At 40.6% G+C, this 8,351-nt stretch overlaps 1 protein-coding gene across 2 annotated transcripts in view; it reads right to left on the reverse strand.

Moving 5' to 3' along the window:
- LIN28B (lin-28 homolog B) overlaps positions 1-8,351 on the reverse strand; it is an 89,155-nt gene that overhangs the window by 51,646 nt on the left and 29,158 nt on the right. The window lies entirely within an intron of this gene.

The following is an 8,351-nucleotide window of genomic DNA, read 5'->3' on the forward strand; positions in this document are numbered from 1 at the left end:
TAAATTATTATTTAGGAGAGTGTTTAATCTGTAACTTTACTGTGAGCTAGTTCTCCAAAATTTTTTTAAAATCTTTTAAAAGTTGACAGAACCACTTCTATTATCAAAGCATAAGCCATGTGCTGTTACAAAGGACACGTCCCATGTTTCAACGGAACACCTCTGTATTTAGAGGGATACAAATGAGAAAACAGCATTTAAGGCAAAGCCCTTCTAAAGTAAACAGAAGAATAAAGTGATTTTTATGGAAGAGGACAAAAGATTTTAACTACAAAATACAAACTATCTAAATTTATTAGCATAGGTATTGGGGAAATACTCAGAAATGCCTGAAAAACTTTACTTTTAAAATAGTATCTTATTACTAAGTTACAACCATATCTATTGAGGAAGTAATTGTGAAACTGGAATATCACACATAAAACTGCACTAATCAAACGACAGCAATGTTGGCTTCTGCTCAGCTTACACAACGCAAGACTACTTAAATATTATTTAAGACTCCAATATTGAATCTGTCATTTTTATGCCCTAATTTTAGCATGCTCTGCCAAAGAATGTAAATGTTTTCTGAGGCCTCCTGGAAGAGGGTCAGACCAGCTGCAGCAGGAAGACACAAAGGGGTTCCTTAAGGACAAGTCCTTCCTCTTACAGTCTGCTGACACAGCTCCCATCAACACTCATGGGGGACAGCAGACCCAGAAGTATCAGCCTGTTAACTCTGAATTTGTTTGCTTTTGTAGGCTGGTTATGCCTCAGACATGCCAGACACATCTCATTACGAAATGCAGGCAGGTAACTAGTTCTGATGCAGTTATAAGGCAAATATTCCACAGGAGAAGTCCTTCCAAACACATGTTTATGGTTTAGCTGCATCACCCTAGTAACATCCTCTCATGATTTGAGCTGTAGACTCTCCCCCATCCTTCTTTCAATACTAAAAGCACACTGTTTCGTAGGGCACCAGTGGTGTATGTGGCACACTTAGGTTTCCACTGCTTGTTGGGGATACAGATCCTGACTGACGAAGGGAGAGCAAACAACAAACAAGTACCTCCTCTTCCAAATATCCTTTCCAGGCCAAGGTATCACAAGACCAGGGACACTGGCTTTGCAGTAGTTGTGTTTTCTTAGCTTCCAAGTTTATTTCTATCGTACCTGTCTGTAGTAACTTTAAAACAGTTCTCCATGTAATGACTTTATTCCTCTCATTTCTGGCTGAGGACTTTTCCTCCTCATAACATTAAGCTCTATATGGGAGAAAAAACAGAACTGTATAAAAATTGAAGTCTTTTCACTACAACACATTTATGTTTCCACTCAATCTTTTTTTGCCACACTAACGCAGTGGTCTGGTCTCACAGACATGCTTAACATCCGTGAAAGCTGCCAACCCTTCCCACACCAACAGCTCACTACCCCCAAAAAACTGAAACTCATGATAAACAAAATAGAACGTGAAATCTCTACCATCTGTATTACTCCTTTACAGGTCCAATAAAAGTTGCCTGCTCCCTGAGCTGTTTGCTTTTAATACTAGAAGTAAACAAATTCCAGGCTCTGTTTTTTATTGGACTGTTTGAAAGGGAAAACTCCAAAGGCTAAAATCAGAGGTACATCACATAGTAACTAAGATGCAAGAAACACAGCTGTGGGTAACAATAAATTCTGTGTATTACTTATTTAGACTCTTTCCAGTGACATATGACCATTTTCACACCAACATTTGTTTTCTGGCTGCTATGCAAGATGAAGCCTTTGTAGCTGAAAGCACAACACATTATGTTGGGGGGCTAGTAGGCGATCATAAAATCAAGTACAAATTAAAGTGAGAAAAATAAAAAGACGTTAGACTTGCAGCTGTATGTGCAACTTCAGCTGCAGTATTTTCTAAATTTTTTTCCTCCTCAACTGTACAAACTCAGTTTTCCCTTATCACAGTTTATATACACGTGTGTGCATGTGCAAACACATGTGTAATTTAAAGCCAACTCCATAACCTAGCTTGATCAAACAGATAAATCAGAGGCCAAATTAAACACTAGGCCACACAAGGTGCCCATTACAAAGTATAATAAAAAGTTAGCTAGGAAGCTCTTGCTGGCAGAAAAACTTACTTGCCAGTAACTTCAGTTCTGCAAACGCCTCTTGCACATATTATGCTACGGGGGAACAGATATGTTGCAGTATTTAACTAAAAAGGATTTTTTTAATCCAGGCAGTACCAACACTGGATGCACGTGCCCAGCAGTTCTTGCACCAGCAGCTTCCACAGAGACATCCCATTGGGAAAAGAAACGAGCAGAATCAGGAGAAGAGGCACAGGAGAAGGAAGGCTACTGAGCAATAGCTCAGGCTCTGGTTAAATAGACTCTAATGATTACCAGTAGATTCACCTGAGCATGGGTCAACATCCATCTGTGCAGTCTTTGACTTTCAGTTATAGCTACAAATAGCTGTGGAGATGCAGTGAAGTAAACTTAGGAGGAAAAACTGAAAAACTACGTATGAGAATGACTCAGCTTTTGGTAAATGTGGTTTTGGAAGATGGTAGATGAAATTGTTATGTGAAATAACTTGAAAACCTTGAGTAGGAACATGGTGAATCCTCAGGGAAGATTTGTTACTACTGTCCTCTGCAACCCCCAAAATACCACACCACTTCCCAAAAATATAATAGTAGCAAACAGACTGTCATCAACACAAGTGGCAGTCCCACCTGAAAGGCTGTTCATATTCCACCTTAATTAGACCCCTGAAAGTACTGTAACATAGAATTAGAGAAGATATAAGTACCAGTGGTGAGAACAGAGAGTAGATGCTGTGCTCTGTTCCCACCAGGCTTGGATAGCTGGAGAGCACGCTCGCTTTTTAAGTGGAGTCAGATTTTGCTAACTCAATCAAAACCTATCTCTGCCTTCACGTGGAGACTCAAAACCTCTACAGATAAGAAAGGGGATGAGCAGGATCTACCAGTTGTCAGGATTCATCCAGGCTCCATACAAGGACAGGGAGGAAACACAGATTTGCATTGCACATCCTGCTCCTGCCATGAGGAAGGAGGCGGGAGCGCCCTGGGATTGTACAGGGGGTGCACAAGGATGAGCTAGGGAGCAGACCTGACTGCCCTGGCTAGATAGGAACATGAACAGTGGAGAGTCTCGTTTGCTCTTATAAAACACATGTAAGGATTAAAGGCATAAATAGATGAGCAGAGAAGAACTTCATTGACCGAAGGACAAAGAAGGTATTGATACCCAAGTGAGGACAAGATCTCCTCTGGAAAAAAAGTTCCAGCAATTTTGGATAATGCAATAAACGTGTCTCTAATTAGACAGGCACAGTCTAAGAAAATGTTCTATGGTAGAGCTCTTGCATTTCTGTTCACTACGCTAACAAATTTAAACCTGATTATTTGGTATTCTAAAGGCTGAAAAAATACACTACTAATGGCTATATCCACAAAGTAGTGGTGCACTAATTCCAGAAGCTGATCACCACCTTATGCAGCAGGGAGAAGACGACAAAGCTTTTGCACCCCCTTTTCAGTGTCAGAGAACACAATGATTATCCAAGTGTGGATACGAGGCTGCATGAAGTACTGCACAAAGACTCGGCAGGCTGTGCAGCAACGTACCCAGCAGGCACCGTGACACGATCGCAGCCGGTCAAAGAGCCTGGGCACCATGAGCTTGAAGCGTACTCAGCGTGCACTTCCACACCCCAGGGAAAAGCTTGCACAGGACAGTTCTGACAGACGAACAACCACCTCTTCCAAGATACAGTAATGTGGTCTACACGGCTGTGTAGGCTCAGTAAACATTCTGCTCATGAGCAAATTGTGCTTGGGGACAGACACATAGGACAAAAAAAACCCCAACAACACAAAACTTAGGAGACTTTCCTACATCTGTTCAGGTGAACAGATTGTTATGGTTTAATCCGGCAGGCAGCTGAACACCACACAGCCACTCGCTCACTTCCTCCCCCACCTCAGTGGGACAGAACTGGAAAAAAGGTAAAACCCATGGATTGAGATAAAGACAGTTTAACGAAACAGCAGAGGATAATAATAATAATATTTAAAAATATACAGAATATACAAAACAAGTGATGCCCAATGCAATTGCTCATCACCTGCTGACCAATGCCCAGCCCATCCCGGAGCAGCAATTGCTGTCTCCTGGCCAACTCCCCCAGCATACTGAGCATGACTTCATATGGTATGGAGTACCACCCCTTCGGGCAGTTGGGGTCAGCTGTCCTGGCTGTGCCCCCTCCCAGCTTCTTGTGCACCTGGCAGAGCATGGGAAACTGAAAACGTCCTTGAATAGTGTAAGCACTACTTAGCAACAACTAAAACATCAGTGCGTTACCAACATTCTTCTCATCCTAAATCCAAAACACAGCACTATGCCAGCTACTAGAAAGAAAATGAACTATCCCAGCTAAAACTAGGACACAGATGTAAATAACTTTGAGGCCAATCCTACATAATCTATCTCACTTTCTTAAACACATACCCCTTCAATTCAATGTATTTTAAGGACAAATTAGTAAAACAGCTTTTTTTCTATATAGCTACACAGTACTTCTGCACCTCTTAGACCACTTAGACATGACCACTATGTCATGTGAATAGTTATTTTAAAAATGCAAGGAAAGCGTAAGATTATGTTCATGTGAAGTTTCTGCAGTTCATGTATCATTTGGGATTTCTTATGGCTGGCTTTGTTCTGTGGACATAGGAATATTGTTCAGAGTAATCAGGTGCATAAATGTTTGTTATGTAGACAGGCAAGATATTTTTGAGATAAGAAATTCCCCCCGAAATGTTAACAAGAAAATAGAAAGTCAAGACTACACAAAATTAAGGTCAGATTGTTTGGTTTTTTTAAAGTTAACACAAATTAGCTTGATTAATAACCCTTGGTGTTTCCAGCAAATTAAGCCCCTGAGGCTAACAAGCAGCATGAGAAACTTAAAAGAGAGAGAGGGGGGACAGCTCCTGGCAGAGTTAGGATATTCAAATGCATAGAAAAGAAACACAATAACAACAGATACAGAGCTGGGAGATGCATGATTCTCTACGAAGGCAAGACCTCAGGCCTCCCTCCTGTAAGCAACTAGAACTAGGAACAGCTGAAGATCACAGATGCAAGAGTTAGTCTTGAATCAGTAAAATGTTCATATTTTCAGTTCAGGTGTTGATTTAGAAGAGAGTTAAAAAAGTACAAGCCACCAGAAGGATACCCCAGCACAGCTTAAGACCTGTTTTTTTTCCTCAAATTACATAACCTAAAGTGAATTAAAAGCTTTCTTAGAGAGTAAAAATGGGGATTGACTGCTGTCCTGTGGATGCAGCTTTAAAAACTAACAATCCCTCTGCCCTGTCTTCCAAAGGGTGCAGAAGAAAAATGGGCATCAAAAAACTTCTGTTTCTCAAAGAAAACATACACTCTGAATGTACTCACAGACATCTAAGCCACAGGTATCTCTCCTGGGAAATAGCACACTTACCCAATCCATTTTTCATTGCCTGATATGATACAGAATGAAGGTCTATCACATATAAAATCAAACCCAGTAGCAAAGTAATTTGTTGTCTGGTGAAAGAGACACAGAACCAGCTACGTATGGTCAGTCAAGTAAGCACATGGCCAGAGCAGTGACAGAAAGCTCTCCAGCAGCGTTTCACGCAAGAACAGCCCAGCAAAGCAGCAAGCGACAACTTGGACAAATGCTAGGATCCAGGGTGAAGTAACATGGATATTCTGCTTGGAAATTAAAAACAAACACTGAAGAGTTAGAAAGGCCCTTCTCAATGGAAAGGGCAGGGTCACTGTCCAGAAACTAGAGAGACGCACTGGCCCAAAGAGACTCCACCACAGCCATCTAGAGAAACTGGGTGTTACTTAGCCCAGGAAATTACATAGCATAGCACTTCATTCACATGTTCTCTGGCTTATGAATTTTAAGATCCTTTTCTCTCTGTTACTGTTCCTTCTATAAAAATTATACTTCTGTTTGAAGGTAATTTCTGGTCACCGATTACCACATCACTGCTCTTAAGGAAATGAAATGGCAGTTTATGAGCCCAGGTGCACTTGCTGGGATTGATACCGAGCAGGAGCATCTCAGGATCCTTTCACAAGAGCCAGGATGACTCAGGACCAGGAGGCAGCTGGGTTGAAGCTTCACCCCTGGAGAGGCTGGTTTAGGCTAGCAAGGCAGCTTGCCTCAATGCTTGTAGCACGTGATGCTTCCCAGTTTGGGGAGCAAAAATTTGGCTAGAAGGACAGGGATTTGAGTATTGTTAAAAGAGTTTGCCTGCTGGAGGTCTGGACTGCTTGCACTGCAAATGTCACTCGTCCATTTTAACACACAGAGTCCCCTTCCTTGCGTTGGTCCCTTAGGTTTTCTGCCCCTCCCCCCGAGAATAAGACATAAAGGCAGAAACACGGGTTTTGTCTAGACAAAGATTCGCACAAAGCTTGGGCTCAATTACAGTTACTGATGTTCGAACAACCTTAGGTGTCCAAGCCTTTGACTTCTATGAACAGCTAATTTTTTTGCTAGTCAGAATGCCTCCTGCTTCAAACCAACTCAAGCTGAGCCAACAGGAGCTTCACTCACCAAGTTTAAACTATCACTATACTATACAGATGGCCATCAATGGCGTTTTTCTGAAATTTTAAAAACTCTCACTCACCAGGATGCATTATTAATGACCTGTTACCATATAAAAACATTTGTTGCATCTGTTTTATGTTCCTTTTGCTACATCAAATAGTAACACTGCATCATTTGTGATACAGCCTGCCCCCAAGTCTTGAAAACCTTCTGACTCAGTCATACGCTATCTAAACATCAGGAATATTTTTAGTTTCCTGAACATGCTTCAACTTCAGGGCTTAACTGGTATTTCCATTAAAGAAATGGTAATATGCTTAATAATGTGCTTAGGTTTATAACATATACCAATTGCGTTTTATGCTGTAACAACCTGTACTCACAATTGCACGTAATATTTTGGTTTTGTCCCTGTTGTTTTCTGCTCCATTACACTTAATTTAAGAAGCTATCCAGGCAAGTTTTTGGCCAAATATGGCATTTTGATTCCTAAAAACAAAAACAAACCAAGTAACCAAAACAAAACACTACAAATGAACCATTTGTAAAATATGAACACCTGGGTCTTTAAATAGCAGCTTGAATCTACAATACAAAATTCCTAAGAATACATGTGGACAAAGACAGGGATTGGGATATCTCTATGTAGATACATACAGAGTGTCCTATTCTCAGAAACTGAGTATTTCTGGAATGACAACAAAACTAAAATGTTATAATTACTCATATAAACTTGTTAACATCATTTTTAATTTATATGATGGCCTTTTCAGGGAAATGGAGCAGCTCCCTCCTGCTCTTCCCAGCTGCAGATTCCTCCCTCCCTCCACCCCGTGTACCAGGTTTGACATTCATCTGAGTCATCACATCTGAGTCAGCACAAAATGAGTTCTACAAAAAAAAAGGTGGTTGGTTTTTTTTTTTTTTTTTTTTGGGGGGGGGGGAATGCTGGTTTTGTTTTTAAAACAGGTTTAGCTTGCTGAACTGACCCATGCTGGAGCCTGGGACAGTGCAGAAAGAGCAAAGCAGTGAGACTGCTCCTTTTGATGCAGCTAACCTAAATTGGCTAAACTGTGATGTCGAATCAGACCGAGAGTACCAGTCACCTAAACCTTTAAAACATAAATTAAGTTTAGTAAATAACAGTCATTTCAAAATATTTTTCTTTGTGGGAAGTTTTGTTAAAGTAGTCACACACTATGGTCAAAACTCAGAGGGACACAGATGAACTCTTCAAGGCCAGGTTGGATGGGGCTCTGAGCAATCTGATCTAGTTAGCAGTGTCCCTGCTCACTGCAGGGGGGTTGGACTAGATGACCACTAGTGGTCCCTTCCAACCCTAAACATTCTATGATTCTATGATTCTATGATTCTATGAAAATTTAGAATTTGTGACAAAACCTTTCTATCAATAACTGCAAAGACCAGAACAGACCTCTACATAAAAAAGAAAAATTTTTCAAAGTGAAAAAACCACTTCACTGGGAAGTAACTGTTTGTATTAACATAATGTACCAAATATATACAATTAATATCTGATAAACTCATTAGTTGATGAGCCAATCAAGATACTAATTTTTTTCAACCCCTTTCTCATGTCATGTTCACACATCCATTGCCTCCAAAATCATGGATTAGAAAAAGCTAACATACTGAATTAGAGATGGCAACTACTGTTGGAGTAAGTCTGGGCAAACAGCTGAGCTTCTTAGTAACTG

This window comes from Egretta garzetta, unplaced genomic scaffold (assembly GCF_000687185.1).
Source record: "Egretta garzetta isolate BGI_Z169 unplaced genomic scaffold, ASM68718v1 scaffold10, whole genome shotgun sequence".
NCBI lineage: Eukaryota > Metazoa > Chordata > Aves > Pelecaniformes > Ardeidae > Egretta > Egretta garzetta.